Below are 25,804 nucleotides of genomic sequence, written 5' to 3'. Positions count from 1 at the left end.
ACAAATATCCAAACAAGATTTAAATATTGCATTAAATTAGGACTTAGACACATGATTGACTTATGATGGCGTACCAACTTACAACCTATTGCTACAGCAGCCCACCTCAACAGCCACTATAGCTCTGCCAATACACACTCCTGCTGTAACTCAGTTATGTATGTGCCTGAACTCTGAAACCGAGCTGGCAGAAACAAACACCCGTGCATAAGACCACGTATCTTCAGGGCTGCAGCTCTTTGGGATGAGCTTTATTTCCCCCAGGGGCATAATGCATAGCAGTTAAAGCCATTGAGAGATTTCGCTTCCAACTTTCCTTTCCTGTTTGTTGGTTTGGTTTGTTTTTTTTTCCCTGTCTTGCTGTTGAAAGTGGAAGGTGAAGGGGAAAGGAAGGACAGAAGCAGGAAGAGGGAAGGAAGCCACTCTTGTGTTTGTTTCCCAGAGTGAAGGAGCTGCAAGTCTTCTTGACCTTCATGTGGACTGTACAAAAGAAAGACAAAATTGCCCCCCCTCCATGCCCTTTCAGTATTGTCAAGGTGGCAGTCCAATTAGTGCTATGTGCTAGGCATACAGAATGGCAGGGTTTTATTTAGTCACAAACATCTTAATCTCTGCTGAATGAACAGCAACTAATTCAGACTTCCTCAGACTGCACAAACAACTCCTATTAACAGTAATTAGAGTGAAGTATGTGCATTGAGGGAAAACAGCTGTAAATGATGAAGAGATGGCAAGCCTGGTCTCAATCCCTCCCAAATAGTTATCTTCACCTTGCAGCTTGAAGTATCTACCTACAAAATATTTTCAAAAGGGTTTGGAACTTGCCTTTAAGAGGGAAAAACTTAAAAGAATTGATACGTCAGCTGTTGCAGGACATTTGAACTGACTGGCTATACTAGATCCAACAGAATCTTCAGAATATGTCATCATAAATAAACAAAAAAAGTTAAAAGCCCCTGCATAGCAGAAAATCCATTTTTGGAAGCCACAAAGTAGGATCACAAGGTTGATCTAAGTACTGAGACTGCATGACTTCAAAAGTAGTCAGAAACAAGATGGGGACTTAATTGTTCGGGGAACTTCTAGAAGTCATACTACAAAGCTGTATTTCAGCTTCTTTATCACCTCTGTAAATGCAGGGTGCACATTTAGGGGTCACATTTCTCTGAAGGGTGGTAGGGATTTCTTTCCTCAGAAATATTTAAAAGTGGGGCATGTTTGAAATTTTTACTTAGGAAATTTAATTATGACTTGATAATAGCTCAGTGGTGTTTATTGATTGTCAGTGCAAAATGATGTCCTTGTTTCTCACTTGGAATCAGCCCAAGCCCACAAAGTTCGGCAAGAAGAAAATATGAGATAAATCTGAAAATATGTTTCATTTTTGGCCATTGTAGTTGCAGTTCTCTGAAAGATCTTAATTAGTAACTATTTTTTAAAGGCAACTCCAGTAAAACACTACTAACATTTCTATTGTTATCATTAGAACTTGTCAATGTTAGCCAAATAATAAAAAGGTTGAGTAGCCTTTACTAACTTTATGACAGTTATGAACCATAGTATGACAGAAAACATAATATTTTCCTTTTTCTCTTTTCAAGGCACTACAAAAATGGCTTATTCCATTACTCCAAACACGAGGAAAAATTTCTGCTGCTCTGAGTAAAAATTTCTATTCAAGGCCAACATGTGGTGTGGAAGATAGCTAGGAACAGGAAAGACGCTGGAGGCTTCACGGAAGGATCCTCAAGATGCTTTCTTGTCCTCTCCACACTCTCATCCTCTTCTCAAGCCCCAGCTTTTCTCAACTTACAATAAAATGTTTAGAAAAGAGAGGACACCTACATGATGGAGAATACTTAGCACATTGATAGCAAAGTTCTCTCTTTTACAGCATTTTTACTACAAGTTTGCTATTGGTCCTATTTATGACAATGTTATCTTACATGTCTGAAAGTAGAGAAAAAGTATTTCTTATACAAAAGGTTCATGATACCTGCACAAATACAAATTTTAAAACAGATACCAGTAAACATTTTCATTGGATTTTTTCCCCAAATTACTGCTTGTGTTACCAAAATGATCATATAAAAAATAGTAGCATAGACAAAACTTCCAATCTTCCTACAACAGGATTAGCTTATTTCACAAGATCTCTCTAAAAAGCTGAAGAAACTTAATTCAAAAGTCAGCTTGACATTAATCAGCTAAAAAAAAGTCACAGATGTGGTTTTATTCCAACATAAGTTATGATGAGGATGAGGAAGAAAATGAAGTTAAGGATAAGGATAAGGATAAGGATAAGGATAAGGATAAGGATAAGGATAAGGATAAGGATAAGGATAAGGATAAGGATAAGGATAAGGATAAGGATAAGGATAAGGGTAAGGGTAAGGGTAAGGATAATCCTGCCATCTAAGGTAAGGATGGAAGGATAAATCACCCTCTGGACATGTTAACTCACAATTCATGCTTAGCTTTTAGTTGCTACCATTGCTTCAGACAAATCGCAGCCTGAATTTTTGGAAGTTGGTATCAAAGTATCCACACACATTTGATTTTACCCTTGAAGTGCATTTCACTTTAATCTTGGTTAGCCTTTCTGCATGGTCTTTGGAGGAAGGAGCCTCCACATACTTCCTCACTTTGGAGTCCACTAAAAAGACAATCTGACTTAAATAGTTGCTGTATATTACTGGTGCGATTCTTATCTTGTTGAAGATCATGTCTGTTAACATCAATAAGGCCATGATTTTATCCTAAACCTGTACAATGCTGCACCTTTGCAGGGTTAGCTCCTTCTTGAAACAAAGAGGAGCCATCTGGTTCAGAGCCCATTTCTTGTGTGTCTTAAATAGAAGAGAACATAAACAGCCGTGCTGGACAACTGCAGCAAAAAGAATGTGAACATGGTTTGAAGGGCACCTTCTTGCTTTGGGTAATCATGTAAAGTACAAGGATGTCCTGTAGTAAGCTAACAATAAAGCCTTTTATTGACACCCATTTTTACTCCAGTAATGGAGGAGGTAATTTATAGACAAAATTCATGTCCACCTTACACCTGCATAAGAGCACAATGTTATATGACAAAATAAGACTCAGGCCTGTTCTTCGAAAAAACACTGGGCTTGTTCTTTGCTATTGCTCTCTTCTCCCAAGTACTGTAATTGAACAATCTTTATTTTTACAAAAATGCTGTTTCACACAAGCTCTTAGTGCTTGAGGATCAATGAGAGATGCTGGAAGGTGAAATTTAGACTGACAGAGGGAAAAAAAGGCTTTTGCGGCACATTCCATTATTTTTAAATAAATGACCTTAATGCATGTGTTAAGCAGGAGCTGGCCTTGAAGAATGGCAATGGTAAAAGCAGTGCCAGCTGGACTGGAACATGGGTCCTTTGTTCCAAATATTACGTATTTATTCTGGATCTAAATGAATATAGGATTTTTTTCCATGCTTCTAATAATGAAGTGAATGCCTGCCCTCCCCCAGGGAACTGACACTGACCAAGAGGCAAGCGGTTGTCAGACACTGCCTGCAGCAAAGCTTACAGCTGCTCCAGATCAAGCCGCACTGAAGAAAAGACTATTAGGTCTCTGGGGACGCAGATAATAGACAAAAATGATAATGTATGTGGACAAAAGTAGAGGACAGTAGTGCTTTCTGGGATTAAGAAGCAGGCAAAAAAATGGTTTTGTTACACCCTGCAAAATGATTGCTGACTCTCGTTTTAGGATGACCCCTGACCCGAAGGAAAATAATGGATGGCCCATCTGCTTGATACACAGGAATCCTCAGGCACCATTTTGTCCTATTATGTCAAAACTGGTGCTAGAATTATGAATGTGTTACCATTTGTCTTTCCTTTGTTACATGAAACAAAGGTACCAGATACTTAACAAAAGTCTCACCCCCCCTTCCAAGTATCATTCCCCCTGCATAGGGATGAAAAAGAAGCAGGTCTTCCTCATGCAGTCTTACTTCTCACTCTATTTTCATTACAGAGGAAGCCATCCATCTCAACTCAGAGCAGACATTTCTTCAATGAACTATGGATGGCCTGAGAACTGCTAATAGGATATGGAGACTTTCATTACTGTGCTGGTCATCTGAACCTGGGCCAGCTGGGAAGAGACTGAAGTGCATTATTGTTTGTCAGCTGTGTGAAATAGATGAGGGAATCTATTCTGCTGTCCACTTTGTAACACCAACAACATTTCCAGCTCTCTCAGCGTCTGAATGATCTACGAGAATCTGAACTATTTCCCCCCAGCAGCAGTACTGTTCAGGCTGAGGTTGAACCATGTTAACAGCGAGGTTGTGCTGGGGTTCCTATGTTATGACCATTGTGCTAGAAGGAAACTATGCAATTCCACGCCCATCAACCCCGGAGCCTGCATGAGAAGCTGGAACCAAAATCGCAGAACTGAGACTTACATCTGGCATTTCTTTCACAAATTGGAGTAAGGCACCTACAATACCCAGTGACTTCACTGATGCTCAAGAGGGTTGTTCAGTTTATAGAAATGAAAAGAGGAACCTAGAAATAAGAAAACACTTCTCCTTGGATCATACCATTCACCACAAGCAGGAAGTGGTTCTTGTATCCGGGTGGTTTTCAATGCATTTTGTTATTTCTTTCATCTATTGTGCGAAAGATCTTTCTCCTGAGCCTGATCCAGGACACAAGGAGGTGGCATTGCTCACAGAGAATAGCACAGTGATCTGCAGTTGCAGGCATAAAGTCACCATGCACATTGCCTGAAGTGTCCCTGTGTTTGTACTTTCTACACAATCTGTTCCTGTTGGTACTGTTGCTGGGAGCATTTATTCTAATTATCTCTTGCTTGCAACCTTCATCCTGTCCTTTACCCTGCAGCAAGCCTGGGCGGATAGAAGTAAGTTGGCTCCCAGCTGTAATCCCAAGCTTTGTGAGTCTCCTCCTGGTTGCCCAAATGCACCCTCCAGCATCATCCAGCACCTGTGAGGTGGCAGTCAAAGATTTCTCTCTAAGGAGAAAAAGAACCAGCATGGATTCAAAAGGCATGGCAGCAAGGCATAATCAAATCTGCCGAGTAACACAGAGGATTATTATTTCAATTCCCTTTCTCGTAATTGGGAGCAGACATGTTGCAGAACACCTTTGCGTGATGCACACTGCTAAAATCATCAGCACTGACATGATACCACTCACTATTAAGGACCTGCATTGGCTGTTGATGGGAAAGGGAAGACAGCGTAGGAATGCAGCTCCTGGGCTGAGCTCAGCTAGCATCCATGGTGCTGTTTCGTGCAACATGAAAACAGCACCTCATGACTGGCCCAGTGATCCTTGAGGACTGTTTGTAGATGACCTGAGAGAGAGATTAAGAGAGAGAGACAGAAAAAAACCCAAACAAATGGAGAACTTCAAGGAACAGTCCACCATAATTCCCACTATTAACCTGGGTAAGTATGCCAAGCTGTATCTGGGATACCAGGTGACAGCTCTCTAGGAGAATTTCACTCAGATAAATGTCCCTAGCTATGGTGTCACTGTATAATTACATTTATTTGATGTGGGGTGACAGCTAGAGAAATCTGACTCATTTGTAGGAGCTTCAGAACAAAGCTCAGTAATAACACCTTGCATTTACATAACATTTTTTCATGTCTGGAATACCGAATGCACTTAATGATTTAGCAGCATCTTTGTTAGGCAGATCCATTTTGCAGGTGTGGGGAAGTTTAGATGCATAGAAGTTAAATAACTTGTCTGAATTCACACAGGAGTTCTGACTCAGAGCTGAAACTATAATTTAGGATAACCAAGGCCTCATCTTCTTTTTAACCACTAACCTACAATCTGTTTTAAAATACTTTTTGCTTTTGGATTAAAAGATACAAACTCAATTCAACTTACGATACATAGCTAACTTGATTTCAATGCAAAATCCTCATTGCCATTCAGTTGTTCAACTGCCTGAGATGATAAATAAAAAGCTAAAGATATTCCTGTCTTTCTAGTGATTTATAGGAATATGAATCACAAGCACTAAGAAGGCGTGACATGCGTGCTGACATTTTAATACAACATTTCCCAGTAAATACCAAATCCTGTCCTCCAGATTTGTAAAACCAGAGACAAAAGCTGCGATGGCATTACAAAGCAGCAGTTCTTCTGTTGTAACATCTGCCCTTCGACAGTAGCGCGTCTGCTCCCTTCTCTATTGGACCACAAAAGGGGAGCTTTTCCCGAGACCCAGCTGGCCCTGGCTTGATACCTTGAAGCACAAGGATTCGTAGTTTTTATCACGTTGTCATCTCAGGCTGAGCTGCAGATGCTGCTCTTTTCAGGAATTTATGAGGCTCCTTCCTTCAGTAGCATCCTGTGGCAACGAACCGCACAGGTTAATTGTAAATAGTAGAAAATGGAGTACTTGTACTATTTTATATCTGTTGCCTTTCAGTATGGATATTTCTTGTCTTTGTGGTAATCTAAAGGCCAAACCAGGATCAAACATCTGTTTTTCATGATATCTTTTGTATTTTATATACTCATCACATTGCCTCTTTTAGCTGTAGCTTTTCCTTTCAAAATGTGCCTAGTCCTGCTCATAGCTTTAACCTTTGCATTATCCTACCATAGAGCTTTTCAGCATTTACTAAGTCCTTTCTGAGACAAAAGTGATCAACAGGGATTATGATATTTACCATAAAGCTCTATTCATGCAATACTGTTCTAAAAATTGCCATTGACTTCAACAGGGCTTTGACGTAAGTAACTGTGTATTCATTGAAACTGCATTTGTCTGCTTTCATCTTATCTGGTTATTTACTCTATATTTCCTTTTCTAGGGATTGCATAATCCTCTGTAACTGTCTGCTAATTTAAGTAATGACTGATATTTGTTAAATTTCTCTTTCTGCATTTATTGATTCCCATTCTGCAGATGTTTAGCAATGAACTCGCAGAACTAATCTACAGAGCACCACAAATGATCTCTGGATCAAAACTGGTTATTGATTCTTACTCAAATGCTTTGCAACCTTTAAGCAAACATCTATTTTGCCTTTCCAAAATGGTGGAAATCTTGGAACTTAGTAAGTGGATATCTTAAACATCAGCTAGTATTCAGCCAGCTCTATCCAATAGTACATAAATGTAAAAACAAGGAAAATTGTCAGTGTCTTTATATGACAACATGCATCTATTCTTCAACGTGTTCAAGATGCAAGATTCACTTACCCAAAAGTGAAAATCATTCTTATGTCTTTTAAAATATGGTAATTATATTAACAATCTTGGCACAGGGTACTTCCTGGGGATTAGTGGCTGACTGGGATAAGTGGCCTTTGCATCAAGTATCAACTCTGCCCACTTCTCCATCAATTCATTGAACCTGTCCTGCACCTCCTCTGTTATTGCTAAGTAGTAATGATTCTTTTAAATGTTATTATGTATATAACTACTCATTTACAATGTACTAAATTTATGACATGAAACATGCTCGAATTACTCTTTCTAATAACCTCACTATAAAAGTCATCTTTCCATGATAATTAATGACTGAAAAATTTCTATAAAGAGAGATAAATGTTAGTGTGGTAACATAAAGTAATATGCCTCCCTTTCTCTTTTAACATATAGAGTCTGCAAATAACCAGTATGAAAAAATGGAACGGACATCCTCATCTTTGAGTTACCATTCACTCCAGATTTCACTCCAGATTTGTGATCAAAGTAATCAACCACAAGTGTAAAACTGGAACAATACAGAAAGGAACCAACCTGAAGTATTCAGGTTCCTCTTTTCTTGTTTGTTTGTGTTTGTTTTGTTTTGAAATTATTTACATTATCCCAAAGAGCTTGCATAATAAATCAAATTGATGTAATGCTCACAAGAAATCAAGATCTAGTAAGCAGTCTTATCATAGATAAGAAGAAACCTGGTCTCTCTCAATATAAACAGATTAATTAATGCAAAGAAAAGTTGTCTTTGAAACCCCACTTCTATATCCAGTTCTTCTTGTACCTTTGGTACAAGGTACTGTGGCCTAAGGGTTTGTGCGTTGTCCTGTGAAACTCAGTGTTCATAGCAGCCACTCTGAAACCCAGGGAGCAGAGGGTGTTCACTGCTGCTACAAGCAGTCAGGCAGTTAGTTCTTTGGAGCAGCCTGTGATAAGTAGGTCATTTCTTTTCCTCACCTGGCTGTGAGGCCACCAGTAATAATAAACTGTGTTGAAAACATCCCGGCACATTGATATTTTAGCACAACACACCAGAACGTCTCTTACTGTAACTGTTAGAAGAATGATAGTTCTTTCTCTTTGGTTATCATTCACGGTGATTGAGGACCGACAAGCAGCATTCAGAGGATTGTAATTTATCTCAGCTTAAATGTGTATGTAGTTTTCAGTGTCTCAGCTGATGCATGGTTTTGCATGCACTGCTATGCACATCCCTCCTCAGTGCTCTTCTGGGGGTTGTGCAAGTTTACGCCATATTGAACAAGCAGCACCTCTGTATAATACATGCCATACTGGCCGGTTATTTGACTATTATGAAATAGTTATAACTATATAATGATATACTTGTGACTATTTCTTATAGTCACTTTGGTGTTAACCCAAAGTGGCAGCAAGCTGCTCATACTGGAATTTACTGACAATGTTTAACGTGGAAGAAAACTGAGAAGAATAAGTCTGGAGCAGTTAATAGGGCGTTATCATTCTTCTATGTTTAATATAAGATAGAAATTTCTAGTCTGCTTCCTGTCAGACTTAACTTGTGAAAGCTGTCAGAACTCATTAAGTTCGATTTTCTTATATTTAAGACAGAGGTAGGGGCATCCAGAATTTCATAAATGTGTTTCATCTAATCATTCAAGCTGTTTATTTCTGTAGCTAAGTCTTACCTTCATGGCTGCTGCTAAGGTGTATATGCTTTAATATTCTGAATTACATATCAATTATAACCTCACGCTGACAGCTACGTTGGGTCGACCCAGTATTTGCCAACACAGTCATCTGAAATCCTTTCAACAAAGCTACACCGCAGATACAGGCAGATGCAGCTGCTTTTTAGCTGCTGCGAATAAGGCTGTTGGACAGGCATCAGGTGGGGAATGGCACATTAACGTGCAGTGTTTTCTGTCTTTAACAAAGCAAAGCCTTTTGTGGCAGACAGGAAGGGAACAAAGTATTTCTTCTTTGTCCAATCCATTTACGTGTTGTGCCATGACAATGTCAGGAAAGTAGTGGGATAAAGCACGTATTTTTGTAACAGAAGGAAGCAGTCCTGAGCAGGCTGGTTATCTGATCCAGCTTTTTGCTATGTTCATGTCCTACAGTTCATTTGATCATTGGATGACACCGCGCTAACTGGTGCTGTAGCAGTTTTTAATGGTACCTCACAGGAGATTTTTGATTTTCTGAGCTGAAAGCTTATCACCTAGTTTAATTTCAGAACCTGCTGTTCCCTTTGTGAATACACTGCCAACTTCTCCTCACATATTTTTCCATGCTCCTAAGAAAAAACTATATGTGGTTATGTTCTTCCAGGAATAGATCCAGAGGCCATATCAGCACATCCCTGCTTGTCCCTCTCTACACTGGATCTTAAGAGGCCTTGAAGGGTAAGTCTTAATCAAATGATTCCCTAGACATTTGAGAAATGCAGGATTTGGCCACTGTTTTTAAAGTGAGTTGTGGGGACGCATTGCTGAGCAGTCCCCATCTGAAGTCTCACGTTACCTCCATTCAGACTTCCAAAAAAAGGCAGTGCTTCCAGAGTGACCACCCGTCTTTCAGAAACATCACCAGCTCTTAAGGGCCAGTAAAATCTACGGCTGACTTCTAGTCTCCACTTCAGAAGTCTTTTTCCTAAATAAGCTGCATTGTTTGCATGAATTTGTCATTTATAAGAATCTTGCATTTCTGCCATTTCTAAGTGTGTTGTCAACCTTAAACCACTGCCTGCCATTTGGTTTGAAGATTTCTCAGTTCTTCCAAAAATTGTCCTGGAGTTCAGCAGTCAGGCTGGTAGGAAAAGCAGTCCAACAAGAGCAGCTGAATCAGACCTAACTATGGGTTATGTTTAGCTGCTGTAGCAGGTGCTATAGCAATAAAGTAAAATAATCCTGAGGCAAGATTCCAGCTCTATTGACACATAAACAAAAGGCTTGTTTGATAAATATGGGTAGGAGATTCAAATACACATAAGTGCAAGCAGAATGTTGTCACTGCAAAGAGGCACTGCTGAGCTGAGCTGAACTGAGCTGAGCTGAATAGCAGCCTTCTGTAACAACCTGCACAGCTCTTCCCTAATTTTTCGTCTCCTTTCCTGTGTAGAATAGGAAGGCGTATGTTATTGTTAAAGGTGTTTTTATTCTTCTCTATACTTTCTTCAAGTCCAGACAGAAAGTGCAGATCCATTCAAAGAGATGTCTCCTGGGGACACGGACAGGTAACAAAGCATCGTGTCATAAGAGGAAGCCTCATTCTCAGGGTGTAAAGTTTTAGTCAAGATGTAGCATGGCATTAAATCAGTGCCCTGAGATACTCAACACAGGGCCTTTATCAACCAATGAACCTCTTTTTTTTTTTATTTCCCCCCCAAAAAAAAGAAAAAAAGAGAAATTTTTACTGTGGTCTTTTAAAATATGTGGTTTTCTATTCAAAGTTTTTATTATATATTGCCATGTATTGCTTCAAATGAACTCCATTGCTTTGCATGGTGGTAATGTTACACTAACCAGATTATAGATGCTGAAATCTTCAAACCCCTTTTAAATATGAGGATTTGACTAATAATCCTTCCATCTTTTGTAGTGCTGTGTTCTTTGAGTTGTTTAACCATTAGTGTGTTCAGGAAGATCCTTGCCCACTTCCTCTTTAATTTACATTACCTGGGCTTCTTTAGCAGATTTCTCATCCTTTTTTATCACAGACATGTCTTTTATCCAGCATATCAGATGGGATGGAAACAAGCTCCTGCTTTATTCCAAATGCAGAAGAGAAATAGCTATCAAGCATTTCACATCTCTGAATCGGTATTTATGATTCATTGAGTGCAAGAAATAAGGTAGAAACTGAATGTGCTTGACTGAAAAGAACACAGCCTACATTTGGGAAATCCAGTGATAATATTAGTTGTATATGTCTATTATATAAGATTTTTAGCAGTTTCTCACTCCTAGCAACAGTCTGACTGTCATAGTCTGAAGTGCCCTATATGACACTGCATTTCTGCAGTAGCACTTTGTCTTTTTCTCTTCCCCTTCCACAACTGCATCACTCGCTGTTTGGTATTCAGTGTTGGTTTGGTATTCAGTGCTGCCAGAACCCAGAGTTTGAGAAGGATTGCCACTAGCCCCTCAGAGCAGTTTACCTGATTTTCTCCCAAGCAATGCTGTCTCCTCCTGAAAGAGCAGTTGTAAGCTTGATTGCTGACTTGACAGTCCCTCGTCAGGTTCTTCAGCTATGTTGATGAGGTCCTACAGCTTCAGCAAAAGCCATCTCTGCATTATTAAAATGTGTCACAAAGTTTTCAGAAAGAAAGTGGCATGGAGGGTTCTACCCAGGGTTTTTACATGAGAAATACTGTACGGGAACACTTCCACTTTTTTTTCCTCTTACTATTTTTCCCATGCTCCAAAACTCAGCCATACCAGTCTGCAGTAAGCCCTCATCAAAAGTAAACGCTGCAGTTCTCTGACTCCGTTCGACTCCAAAAGAATAAGCAGCATTATGTTATTTCTTTTACTTAACACTTAATGGAGCATTTGAGCAAAATACTGCAACGACAAATTGGCAAAGTATGCCTTAAGTGTCCTATGACAGAAACACAAGTGACACTTGGCCAATGCAGTCTTTTCTCTTCACTCACCAAGAGATGTCAATCAAGATGTCTTGCTCCCTGTCAGACTGTCCACCTACTGAAAATACTTAAGAAGATTTGGATCACTCTTTTCCCTGTGTTAACAGTGTCAACAATGAGCTCTTTATCTAAGGGTCAACAGGTCACTAGCCTGTCAGCTTGGATTACTCATTGTTTCACGCCAGGGTCCCGTTTCCCTGACCAGCAGCACAGCATGCAGGCTAGATTTGTCTTGGGATCTCTTCTGGAGAGGAACAACTGGGTATCTCTCAAACAAAACCCACGAGTGGTTTGATGCTTAGATCTATCAAAGGCAGTTCCAGTAGGTGTTATGGCCAGGGCTACACCTGTCTCTCTATCCAGCTCAGGCCTGCAGCAGGTACCCAGTATAATGGACCTTTTAATGTGTTGTAATATTGTAGCCTGCTATACACAGCCCACACTCTCAGCAGTCTGCTGGAAAGGTATAAATGTACTGCAGGTGTCTCATTTTCCAGGCATATTCAAAAAGAAATGATAAATCTTTTTTAGAAGTTAAAAACAAATCAAACCAAACGAACAACAGTGAAGTGTCCAGGACAAAAGAGAGGCTTGACATTGCCCGAAGGAGAACTCAGACTTTTGTAGTGGGAGTACTTAAGCAATCCCAGAAATGAGGGACTGGAAGAATTTCCCTGTTTACCCAGGGGGAGCAGCAGTGTGGCTTCATGGTAAGAGGTTTGAGGCTCAAACCAGGCTGTGTAGCTCAAAATTAGAAAGACTAAAAGTGAATCGTGATGAAAACCAACTCAAAGCAGACAAGTAGTGTCTGTGTTTTAGAGAGGCTGTGGGTGACTAGACACAGATCTGTGGGCACAAATACCTATGGGACAGTAATTGAGCCAGGGCACTATGGAGAAGGGAGTAACCATAGATAGCCATGTAAGTGAGCAACTGTGGGACAGTTGACCAGGAGAATAAAGTCACTCTCTGTGGTTTATCACTTGGCATCCTCTTGCTAGGTAGATGAGTGGAGAATGATTTATTAAGACTTTTGGCACCATCCCCCACAGCCTACTTCTTTGGAAGATGAAGCAGTATGGGCTGGAGGGAAGGCATTGTTGGATGGACTGTTAGGTGGGTTAAAAATTGGCTGGGTCACCAAGCTCAAAGAGTAGTGGTTGAAAGCTTAATGTCAAGATGAAGACTAAAAAATAACCAGAGTAACCTAGGGGCTGATACTGAGGCATAATATGATCATCTGCATCAAAGACTTGGATGGTGATATAAATGTACTCTCAGCCAATCTGTGGACGACATTAGATTAGATACAGTGGCTGACGTGATAAATAGCAGTGTTCAGTCCAGGGGGACCTGAGAAATTTGAGTATTGTGCCAACCGCAACCATAAATGACCACAAATTGCAGCTTGGGAGGTTGAGGTTAAGAGAAGAAAGTCACTAGGGGGGTAGTGCACCACTGAAACAAAGACTCTTATTCTTGGAGGTTTTCAAAACTGAGATAGACAAAGCCACAGCTGACTCGACCTGATCATAGCAATGGTGCCACTTTGAACAGGAGACTGGACTAGACATCTCCAGAAGTCCTTCCCAAACAATGCTTTTGTGAGTCTGTGATACTCTGCTGCATTACTGTTCTCATGAATCAGACACAGAGCCTTAGATAGTGACATCTGGGATGCTTTGGGATATGTTTAGACCCATGAAGTGTCTTTTAGCCACCTATTCGCTGCAGAAAGGAACATGGGTTTACGGTTTCCAGATGTGAGGGATCAGCAAGGGCAAGCTGCTCTGCAAAGGAAGGGGAGCTAGGAGCAGAGGGGGATGGCAAGACAGGCAGGGTCTGTGACCTCCCCAACAAGAAGTCAGGAAGTTTAGACAGCCAGGGTCAGGCTTAGGTCCAGGGACAGTGATCAGGGTCAGCCTTAGTCCAATGACAGTCCTGTAAGTCCATCGTGATCAGGCTGGTCCAGGGTCAAGCCAGGAAGTCAGGTCAGTCGGTCAGGATCAGGGTCAGGACCGAGGAGGTATTTGGACTGGACACACAGCTCCCAAGGGAAGGCTTGGACAGCAGGACATTGCTTCTAGCTTTCTTCACAATAGTTCTTATTAGCGAGGGAGCTGACTTTGGACTCAGTCAATTAGACTCCTTAACTCGGTCAAATAGGCTCATACAAGTGGGGGGGAGTATGCTCAGGACCCTGACACCAAGGGATTCCTACCCAGAGATCAACAGCCCAGAGCCTAAAGCTGGAGAGGAGAGCTTCTCTGGCTTCGCAATACATCATGTATTATTATTTAAAACATGTATTATTATTTAATACATACTTGGCTTTCTATACATGCTTAACATAAATAACACAATGAAGAAATGGTTATCAGGCTGCTTTAATGAAACACCCTCCCCCCTCCTTTTTTATGCTTTTTTTTAGGGTGTCCTGTACTGGGAGTGTCACAGTATCCAGCAGCTGGCATCCACGGGGGTGCAATCCTGTGGGTCTTCAAGCACAGTGAGTAAAGACAACAAGAGGGAGCTGAAACACGGTAACACACAGCCATTGCACTGCCCTTTACTGAAAGAGGCTGATGAGATCTAGAGGAAAGGTTGTGTCTTGCAGTACATGGAATACGAGCAATGCCTCAAAACTGGAGGTAGGGAATAAAACCCTGCATCCTAGCTGCATCCACAATAAAAAAGCATCCACAACAAGAAGGCAATCCAAAAACAGTGATTATCTAAGGAACTGGTGCTGTTGGTTGTTTTAGAGCATTCAGACTTCCAATTAACACATGTTCAGTTGGCCAGTGATTGCTGGCTTTGTGTATTTGTGGTCATGGATAATTATACCATGTGATGAACTAAAATATTCCCACAGAGTACAACTGTATTGATCCACAACCTACTCCTAAACGTCATGAAAATATCTTTCAAGGGGCATCGATGAGCAGCCTTGTTCTGGAGGAAATTGCTTTTGATTTGGCGGCATTAAGTGTTTAAAAATCACTCACTGAGCAATTACAGTATCGGCTGTGCTCATCTTTTTGAGGTTGAAATTTGTTCGCCTAAGGAATGATACACTGAGCCTGCATGCATAGCTGGAGATCAGTCAGTGGGGCATAGGGATATATAAGTCAAAGGATGATTGTTTTCTTGCAGAATTATTATAATTTTCTCAGGACCATATTCCTCCTACCAGAGGAATGGCACTGTCTGCCAGGGCCAGTAATTCAAGGAAACAAACTCCTTATTGGTATGTGGGCTTGTGGGGAAAAGCTGATTCAGGAAAGATCACTGTTTTGTCAAGAAACAACCTCATCTTGACTACGTGAAGAACTAGACTATATGCAATGGAGGCTTTCATTTCAGTTTATAATTCTTGCTGCTTCATATATCTGGCCTCTATCTATTGTCCACCCAACACAAGCTCAATAGACTTGAAGTAGCATTCATCTCTGTCCTCTAAGTGGAGGTTTAGCTTGACAGCATTAGCGTGAGACATCTTCTTCTGTGCTGCCAGGTGAGCAGGGATGATGTAAGGCAGCAGAAAGTTGTCAGATCCCATAGCTAAGTACAACTCAGATTTCAAAGCCAGAAAAATAAACTCGTGAATGGCTGTCACGCTTCAAGGCTGAGAAATTCTCTTTCTGGTTTAAAGCATTATAAAAGATCTGGCTCTGTCTCAAACTCTTGTTTTGTGGTGTCACTTATGACTATTATAAGACACAACAGCATTTGCTTTAGAAAAATGGTTCTTTAACATTTAAAACACTGGCTTTCAAAACAGTTAAATATAATTGAATCCTCAAAGATTTGTAGCCTATTTGCCATAATAATATTCTGGTTTTCTTTTACATCTTTTGATGATTCGGAAATCACATTACCCATATTAAAGAATTAGGACCTATAACATCTCTGCGCTCTAGGCTAGTATTACTATCCTCAAACTATGGTGCAGGAAATTTAAGGCAGTCAGAGTAATGATTTTGTTCACTGTCATTTAGCAGATATGTGAGACAAATGGGAACAAGATACAGACCTCCTCAGCCCCAGGACTGGGGTGTTAGTACCGCAGGATTCTCCTTTTACTATTGGAAGTAGTAACAACAGGCACTGAATTAACAGAAACTACACCGAGGACTCACACACTTCATCAGGCTATGGCAAGGTAACAGGATATTGGAATAACCAGTCATTCGTGCATTCTCAGAGCGCTTCATCCGTGAAGTGTTGCTCTTCCATTGAGCTTTAAAGTCAGAGGAAGCAAGCTAAATTAGTAGTGAGTATATTCATATCCCGTATGCTAGGGTTTCTCTGCTGAGAGGTGGCAACTTTATATGTTCATGGCGTATGTTCAGTCATCCCTCTGAGCCTTGAATATAAACTAGGGATTTAGTTTTGTTGCTTCAAATGTGTCACACCAATGGGTTCCCCCAGCAGTTTCCAAATGGGTACGTAGTAGTTGTTGTACATAACATGTTCTCATGCCCTGTGGTGATATGCTTGCTCTAAGTATCTTAATACCAAGAACAGCAGAGGGAACATGCTGATTCTGGGACCGACTTTGCAAACCTCAGCCATGCCAGTGCACGTTTGAAAAGGTTTTGACCGATTTTAATGAGACCACATTTATGTCACCCCATCCTTATCCAGAAACGCTTGCTCGCTCTGCCCCCCTCTGGAAGCCACAGGATGACACACGGCGAACGGAGGAATCTGCAGTTCCCTGCTCTCTGTCCTGCCAAGGCAGCTACAACTGTTTCTGAGACCAAGCAGGTTTTCATACGCCTTCAGAGTTCTAGTCGCATGAACAAAGCGCCACGGACCATTGATCTCATTGACGATTATTAAAAAAAGTGATGGAGAACGTGCACTAGAAGTAACAGTGGAGGGAAGCACTGTATACCATTTGGAACTGGCAAAGGACAGTAATCCACACTTTTTGCAAAAAATAAAGCACGAGGTGCATGAATTGACAAAAAACTAAGGTTTGACTTTGCAAATAAAATTACAACAAGTAGTGAAAATCTCTTGTCACACAAATAAATAAGGCAATTAGTCCACTGTGTAGTGAGGATGGGCTAAATATGAAACATAATAATGATATGGCTCCAGATCCAACCTAATATTTTGCCTCATTTTTCAGTAAGAAAGATGACGTTGATGGGATGGAAGCAAAGGCTAAATGGCTAATGGAAGTGAATGCATAGAGAAAGAAACGACCACATCTGGGGTGTAAGAATACTCAATATGCTCTTTTGAGAAACAAGGTAATTTACACACTGCAATCTGAAAAACATTCTGAATTTTTAATGAAGCATGGAGGAGTACCATCTGACCAGGAAACAGCAAGCACGCTACCCATATATACGAAAGGGGGAGGAAAATAATCCAGAATCAAGAATTTAATCTGAACTGGATGTGAGATTAACACATATTTTGAAGTGGTGAATATTTAAAAGCAGGAAATTAAATAGAAACCAGGATAAAATATAATATGCATTTAGTAGTGTTAGATTGGCCAGATGGTTATTACACTTTTTGATACCAAAGAATGACAAAATCTTTACTAAATACAAAAAAACCCCCCACCAAACCCAAAGCTAAATCTCATCTATCCGTATTGTAGCTAACTACCGATGCTTTATAGGAAATTATTATTTATAGAGGTTATATGAAGAAAATAGCAAGAAATATGAGTTCAGAATTGGTAAAAGAAGAGAAACAATAATTGATCTGGAAAGAACTGCCATTAGTGGAAATCCTTAAACATTTGGGATTGATTTTTTAACATCTTCATTAATGACTCTGGGATAAGAAGTTGGAGTGTACTAATGAAGTCTGGTGATGGCACAAAGCTCAACAGAGAGGCAGACTGTAATATCGTACAGGAAAAACTAAATGACCTTGAGAGTAGAGTATTAGGAATGGGATGAAATTTAATTGCAAAGTCATGCACTTAACGAGCTTATAACGTGAACTTCTGCAAATTGGGAGTTTCAGATGAAAATGGCAGAGAAGGAGGGAGACCCTGGGGCACTTGCTGATTACAGGAGGATTGTGAGCCACAATCCTGTGTGTGACCACACAGTCTAGTGTGGTCATGCAAAAAGCAAGTGCCACAACTGGAAAATACCTTTCCTTGTACAGCCAGTAAAGCCAGGGATGTGTTTGTTTCACTGTGCGAGACTAATCAGAAATCATGTGAAATATCACCTATTTCCCTTATTTGAAAAGGACAGTTTCAGATGGGAATAGATGTCAAATCAGCTACTGGGATTTTCATACAGCTGGAGACAGGAATTTTCTTCTGTGTGAGTGCAAAGGCAATATAGCCACGCAAACGTCCCTGTCCTGCCCATGGGCCTGGACTGGTTCCCTGCACAGTGCTGTGCCCTACCTGGTGGATTCATCAGCCCCAGACAGTGCAAGCCCATCGTGCAAGAGAGATGTGTCCTCACAGAGTTAGTTTTCTTGGCCTAAAAAAGAGCCCATCGTGCAAGAGAGATGTGTCCTCCCAGAGTTAGTTTTCTTGGCCTAAAAAAGTAAAATCAGCTAGAAACTTGATCACTCTCTATAAATAAACACTGGGTTTTGTAGCTGTCCTGTCCCCCAGAAGGGCAATGTTAAGGAAAAAAACAAACAAACAGGGAGAAAATCAAATAATCTTAGGCTGAAAATAAAGAGAGCTTTGTAAGCAACAGAAAAGAGATTTAGCTGTGAAATTATGGTGGAAAATAAACTTGCTTTAAGATGGAGCTCAAATTCTTCAGCATCCTCTATTCACATTCTTTCCCAAAACGGACCCAGAAAAAGCCCTCAGTCTCTGATTTGTTCTGTAACAGCAAAGCATCAACTTCTTGGTTTAAATTTACTACTTAGGGAATGTGCTAATTTTTAACAAGTTATCTCATCAATTCTTTATGGAAAAAATACATATTCAATTCAAGTTTTGGGTGTCAGTGATTTTTTAAAGAAAACTTGGCACAGAACTTTCATTGTAGAAAATAAAATGAAATTACTGGAGTTGTTTTGTAGTTTCTGCTTCCTTTACAGGGAGTGATCTGCCAGTGTATTTGGTGAATATTTGTCTGTAGGAAGAAAAGTCAGCAAACTGAACTGGGCATTCAGAAATGCGGTGCTAATTTCTGGTGTGCGTAGAAATATTTTCTCCCTAAATGGCCTAATCTTTTCACACTAAAGATGGTGTAAAAGAGGCAAAACAATTTTTCCACTAACCACTGTCAACTATTGATGCTTTCGTCACTAGGACACCAATTATACTGACAAATGTTTTTCATGAGGTCTCTTTTGGGCACATACATTTCACCAGTTGTCTCCCTCTCAGTGGCTTAGAGTGGAGTAGTTTCTTTGGAGATCTAAAGTACTTGTCTTCCTTCTGATCCTGTTAGAGACAAGTTACTGGCTGGCAATTTGTAACTCTGCTAGCAAAGTCCCTATATCTAAAGTCCCTGAGCACTTCTTTTTGAAGACATTTGATTTCTTTTTTTTTTTTTTTTAATGTTTTCCAGCTCTCACAGTTGTATGTGATTATGGAGATTAGTTTGGAATTCAAGGAGGGATTTTTTTAAAAATATATTTTGAGTCCTACATGCTGGCTGTTTTTCCCAGGATTTTGCATTTGTCTATAGCTTTTCAGAGATGCTGAGAAGCACATGGTTGTCAGCAACCTCTAGGACAAGTAGACACTTGCCATCTCTTCACGTTATACTGCAGTTCTATAGGAAAAAAATACAGGAGAGAGGAAAAATTGAATTGGCTCTCTCCATATATTGGATATCTTGTTGCAGGTCCTGCCATTGAGTGTTAAGTGCCGCAGACCTGCAGCACCCTTTAGGGAGTTTCTGGACTTTTGTCCAATGCAGACATAGTGTGCACCACATCATAGGAAGAGTGACAGACCAATGATCTAACCTTAGCATTAGTGTGGAGCAAACTGCTGCACGCTTTCATGGTATCGATCATAAGTCCTGTATTGGGAAGGGCCAGACACAGTCCTCTCTAGAAAATCACAGCCCAAAGTTAAATCTTGACCTTTTACTGAGGGGAAGGAGGCTAATTGTGCCCAGCTAGTTAGGCAATAACTGAGCTTGAACATCTGGTTAAAGAGTTTCTAGGACTTTATGCCTCTCCAGAGACGATCTGGCAGCCATGATAGACTCCAACAATATCTGACAGAGAGGGCTTGCTGCCAGAATCAGGTCTCCTTTCTAGCACTTTTGCAAACAGTTACTGAAACCACCTTTCATGTGTATACATAGGGAAAAGTAGGTATTCGCAGTAGTATGTGTGAGACATGGAAGTGTGACAAGGGAATACATTTTCTCTCTCTCTTATACATACATACACGTACACACACACATGCACACACGCGCACACACACACACACAGAGACATGTCCCAAAGCCATTAAAATCTCAGCCGAAGGGGGGAGATTTCTCGGGATGTGTGAAGTGACAGTCTTTGGCACTTCTCCAGCCAGCCCTCCTGCAGGTCCTGCTGCATGAGAACAAGCTGATTAACAGTTTTCCGTACCCTGAAGCTAGGGGAACTTAAGGGAAGGGGTTGTTCCTTTCATCTGACAGCTGCAGAGAGGGTATCGCCACAGACAAGGTAATGAGAATTTTCCAATAGTCTCACCTTCCCCTTCCCAACTGTTTTTCTCACTCTTCCTCTGCCCCTCCTCCCTCCATCTTCAATGTACTTGCTCATTAATGATTACAAAAAAACCTAACTGGTACACACAGAAGTGCCAAGCTACTGCTGAACAGGCTCCGTTTGCCTCAGGATCGGTTGCTGCATTTGCTTGTGAGGCTGCCGGTCAGGACTGCAGATGATTTAAGAGGTTTTCTTATTGGCAATTTAGTTAAACCTGCTGTGCACAGCTAGGTCTTGGGAGAAGGAAGATGAATGCACATTTTAATGACTGAATCAGCATATATTGGGAATCAGGATGGCAGCAGCCTCACCTCCCTAGGGGCTCACTAGCTATGACAAGCAAAAAGCCTCCTGCCTGTTAAAAAGTACATGATTGCTGTATGCCCCTCTGCTTGATATATATTCTAGATGGATTGTGCTGGGGCTCTCCGATGACACTAAAGCATACCCAGTGTTTGCAAGATGATGTTGATGCTGTTTAGACCCTGATTCCAGTGCTGCATCCCAGGAGGGATAAAACCGTACTGCAGAGTGGCTTCAGCAGATCATTGCATCCTTTACGTTTCTGTATGAAGTGGTAATGTAAAACGTCAGACTGCTGACAGGTGTAATAGTTGTTTTATATACACACACTTACCCCCGTGCTGGCTAGTGTAAATTAGCACACCTCCACCAGAGTCAGGGGAGTTATGTTGATTTATATCTGCTGAGGATTGCCAGCCATAGTGCTTGCCTCTATATTTGTATATGTATGCATATACATTCATAGACTTCAGTTTGCTACAGACAGACTTCAGCTATCCAGAATAAGATTGTGTCCTCCATCTGTTTTTATTTCCAACAAAAAGCTCTGCAGCTATTCAGTCACAAATGTGAAATTATTCTATATCCTCAGTGACATTCAGATAATTGAATTTATATTGCACATATGCTTGTTTACACATAGAAGAGCTCACAGTCATTATTACTATTGTTGATTTACGTTATTCCCATACAAAGCTGCATGCATTTATGTGCATCATTCATTTTAAAATATTTCAGAAATAAATCATCACATAACAAACTAAGCAATCAGATGAGTATCCTGTTGTTCCCCTCATCTCTAACTATTCCAGTCAAACTACCAACCTTCAAATCCTTTTTTATCACTTCAGAAGTCATATTCTTGCACTTTGAGGTCAACAGTTAAAACTGTTTCGGACAGATGCATAAGAGCAAGTTGCAATTGGAAAATATACGGTAGACTTTGGGAAGTTAAGGAACCCTTAACTTAACACACTGGAGAATTAACAGTAAACAGCATACATATTTCAAGCTTTTAACAAATCATATCTGAGACCAGTATGTTAGAATTCAGACTGAAGTGTTGCCTATGTGCAAACTGATCCCAATGTAGTAAGGCACCAGAAAGCAGCCAGGTTTTTCCTAAGAGGATTTTTCTGAATTAATTCTGTAACAGCCATCCTAAACCTTCTTGCTGGACTCATATACTTGCTGGACCACTTGCCTCCCTGTGAGCTTTTTTTGTCATGCCTGCCTACCTTAGATTGTCTTACTCTTGGATCAGGAAGAACATTAGCTCCGATCTTCACTTTCTTAGGCAGTAAGGCTAAGTTTTGCTATGCTGTTCTTTAAAGGTTATATCATTGAGGTACCAGCTGTGCAAAACTTGACATCTCCTAATTTATTTCCCTCTGCAAAAGGACACTTAATGGTTTAGCAAGACAGTGCCATTATTGTTTAGACAGAGTAGCGCTGACTTGGTGAGTAATTGAACTCAGTAGGGGCAGGTCCCCAGGTGATTTAAATCACAGGTATCTCACTTAAGTCAGCACAGTCAGTGTTGCCAAGTTAAACCGACTAAAGACGTGAGGCCAAATCTGCACCCAACTTATACAGCACATCTGGGCCTAAAGTCAACGTTTCCAGCACCCAAATGATTAGGCCGTCAGAGAGACACTTGTAATGTTTTGAATGCTGGTTGATCTTTGGTACCAAGCTACTCAGCCTGGATCTACATCAGGAACTTCACAATCCCAAAATAAGCCAGCTATGGGATTTAGCCCGGTTCGGAGTTAGGCAAGAGCTGAGGGGGGAAATTCTGGATCGCAGTTCTGAGATCTCGACTTTACCTGACTTCTGCTGCTGGCCTCCAGCTCTGTGTTGGATATCCCCACTAGCTCCCGGACTTCTCATGGAGTCAGGGACATTCCAGCTTCACCCCTCTACATGCTTGAGTCCAAAACTTTGCTCATGTCCCAGTTATACACTATTCTGAGATTGGCAGAAGAAGCAACTGCATGTGAACTCAGCAAAAGAGTGAATTGTCTTCATCAAGAGTAAAAATGGCAAAAACTGGACACTTCGCATTAAATAAATCATATGAACAATCCATTTGCATATGTTCTGCATTCTTGGGTATAAATTTTTAAATATTTTAAAGGTTCAGGAAACCTGGGAGGATTTATAACACAAATCCCTCTGAACTGTGATCTAAGAATTACTTCTCCCTTAGGAATAATGATTTATTGGGTCTAAGCAGTTTTAGCATTATTATTTTTTAATCTACTGGGGCTTTCAATGAAGTTACTTTCAAAGGAAATAAAACCAGATGGTAATTGTAGATTAGGGAAAAAGAATGAGCTCCCAATTAATTATTAAAATTGACTGTTAATTTTAGAAACTTGCAGCAAATTGTTCGTAAAAGAAAATTTAAAGATACAGGGACATCCTATATGATATCATTTCTCAAATTCACTACTCACAAGCTGTAAAGAACATTTCAAATAATTGAGAAATCATATTGAAAAAGTGAATGACACAAGGTATATACTGAATTACATCAAAGATCTGTTCCCCTCCTTATATATGCCCACCATTCACAAACACTAACCCTGTAAGATGCTGAATATCAATGTCTTTGTGTAATATAGATATATATCTGTCTTTCAGTTTGAAAGCAGAGTGAGAGCAGTTTTCCAGTTCCTTGGAATTTTCTGAGGATTAAAAAAAAAAATCCATTCCTTAATGTGATGAATGAAAATATTACAATGGTTTTGGGCTTTGCATGGATGAGAATGTAATATCAGAGTTGCAAAAATGTGCAACCTAGCTCCTAGCTTCATGGCACTTTTTGGGAGTCAAAAATACAGCAATAGGCTGTGTATTTAATGTCACTGAGTGAAGACAAAATGTTTTGCGGCAAACAGAGTAGATCCAGTAGAAACTATTTATCATACCTAGACCATGGAGCTGCTCTGCCCTTCCATGACTTCCTTTTTAGTTCATGTACATGGATCCTTTCCACTAGTGCTGAAAATATACATTCTCTTTTCAAGTTTGTTATTTCATTGCTCTTCATTAAAACAGAGAATCAATATGTGTGATGACAGGGAAGGCCAGGTTAGAATAAATTTAATATCAAAGTTCTGTTTTACTTTCAGAAAAGGCTGCATAAAATATCCTCCCCCTTCCAAACTGTTCTGTTCCCTCCACGTGTTCAGTCAGTTCTAATGCCTTCAGTGACAAACTGTGATTACTGGCACATTTTTCTCCCCATAGCTCTGCATATTCAATACTGCAAATGAGAAAAGGATGCAGCTCCAGCCTGTGCACATCAGCAAGGGACTTCCTAATGTCCCAGACATACCTTTACGAAACTGAAGGTTTTATACCTTCAACATAGCTGTTTCTGAAGTCATAACTTCAGTTGAAGTGTAATGACTGGAACAATGCAAAGACTGAGAAGATCTGAGGCATGCTCTCAGAGTACAGCGTAGACTTTGCAGAAAGAAAGTGATGCGGAAGCGATGAAGTGGTGATGAGAAAGAAACCTGAGAATATTTGCAGTGGGATCAATATAAGACCCTGCAGTAATATGTTTAGAGACTTGCTTCTACCATAGCATTGTGCTACATGTCAATCATCCGGTGGATCAGCAGGCACTGGTCACCTAACAGCAACACTAAGGGGGGAAAAAAAGCAACCTCAATTAACAAACCAAATAATAATATTAAATCCCTAAATATTAAACATACGTCAAATTTGGCAACTCATTTGACTGCCTAAGGCAGTTGGTTTAGAGTCATGTTCATTCCACTTAATATTATTAACAATTCCCAGGGAAGTACTGCATAGTTACAGTAGCTAGTGCATTAATCTTTATCATATGTGCAAGAGTGGAAGCTTGCAAAAGGATTATGAAAACAGAGTGCTTATTGTTTTATTTCCAAACTGATCTCTATGCAGAAAATAATGATCTAATGAGACTACTTACTAACTGACTACTAACTTTCCTGGGGCTAGAAATGCTCTCCCATCAAGTGCTGGGACAAATGCTCTTGTGAGAATTTTGAGCTCTCTGCCTTTGAGCTGCTGCTTCATCTCTTCCAGTCAATCCGATTGGGTCACAGGATGCAAATACTTCATACTCCAATTTTAAACATGCTGTGGGTTAAACTAATGGTTGGGCATGGAAATCATTCTAAAAGCACAAGGCATCTAACCCACAGATTCCTTTTGTCTTTGCTCATGAATATTGTGTCATTTCCTTTAAAAAGCAAATGACTCTGTCTGGATGTACACTCTTTCAAATAGAACAAAACCACTGGCTCTTCCCCTTTCAAGGGAAAGCAAAGCTGAGAGTGCTCCTGTTGTGTTCACATTCTCAAAGTCTACTTTGTGTATAAGTGTATTGGGTTTGCATGGCAAGGTTTTGGTAGTTGATGGGGGCTACAGGGTTGGTTTCTGTGAGAAGCTGCTAGAAGCTTCTCCTATGTCCGATAGAGTCAATGCCAGCCGGCTCCAATACGGACCCGCCACTGGCCAAGGCCAAGCCAATCAGCGGTGGTGGCAGCACCTCTATGATAACATATTTAAGACAGGGAAAAAGTTGCTGTGCAACAGCAACTGCAGCTGGAGAAGAGAGGAGTGAGAATATGTGAGAGAAACAACTCTGCAGACACCAAGGTCAGTGAAGAAGGAGGGGGAGGAGGTGCTTCAGGCTCCAGAGCAGAGATTCCCCTGCAGCCTGTGGTGAAGACCATGGTGAGGCAGGCTGTTCCCCTGCAGCCCGTGGAGGTTAACGGTGGAGCAGATATCCACCTGCAGCCCGTGGAGGACCCCACGGTGTGGGGGTGGATCCACAGAGCAGGTGGATGCCCGAAGGAGGCTGTGACCCCCTGGGAAGCCCGTGCTGGAGCAGGCTCCTGGCAGGACCTGTGGCCCCGTGGAGAGAGGAGCCCACACTGGAGCAGGTTTGCTGGCA

This window comes from Aptenodytes forsteri, unplaced genomic scaffold (assembly GCF_000699145.1).
Source record: "Aptenodytes forsteri isolate BGI_AS27 unplaced genomic scaffold, ASM69914v1 Scaffold139, whole genome shotgun sequence".
Classification (NCBI taxonomy): Eukaryota; Metazoa; Chordata; class Aves; order Sphenisciformes; family Spheniscidae; genus Aptenodytes; species Aptenodytes forsteri.
Note: the sequence above shows the minus strand (reverse complement) of the source record.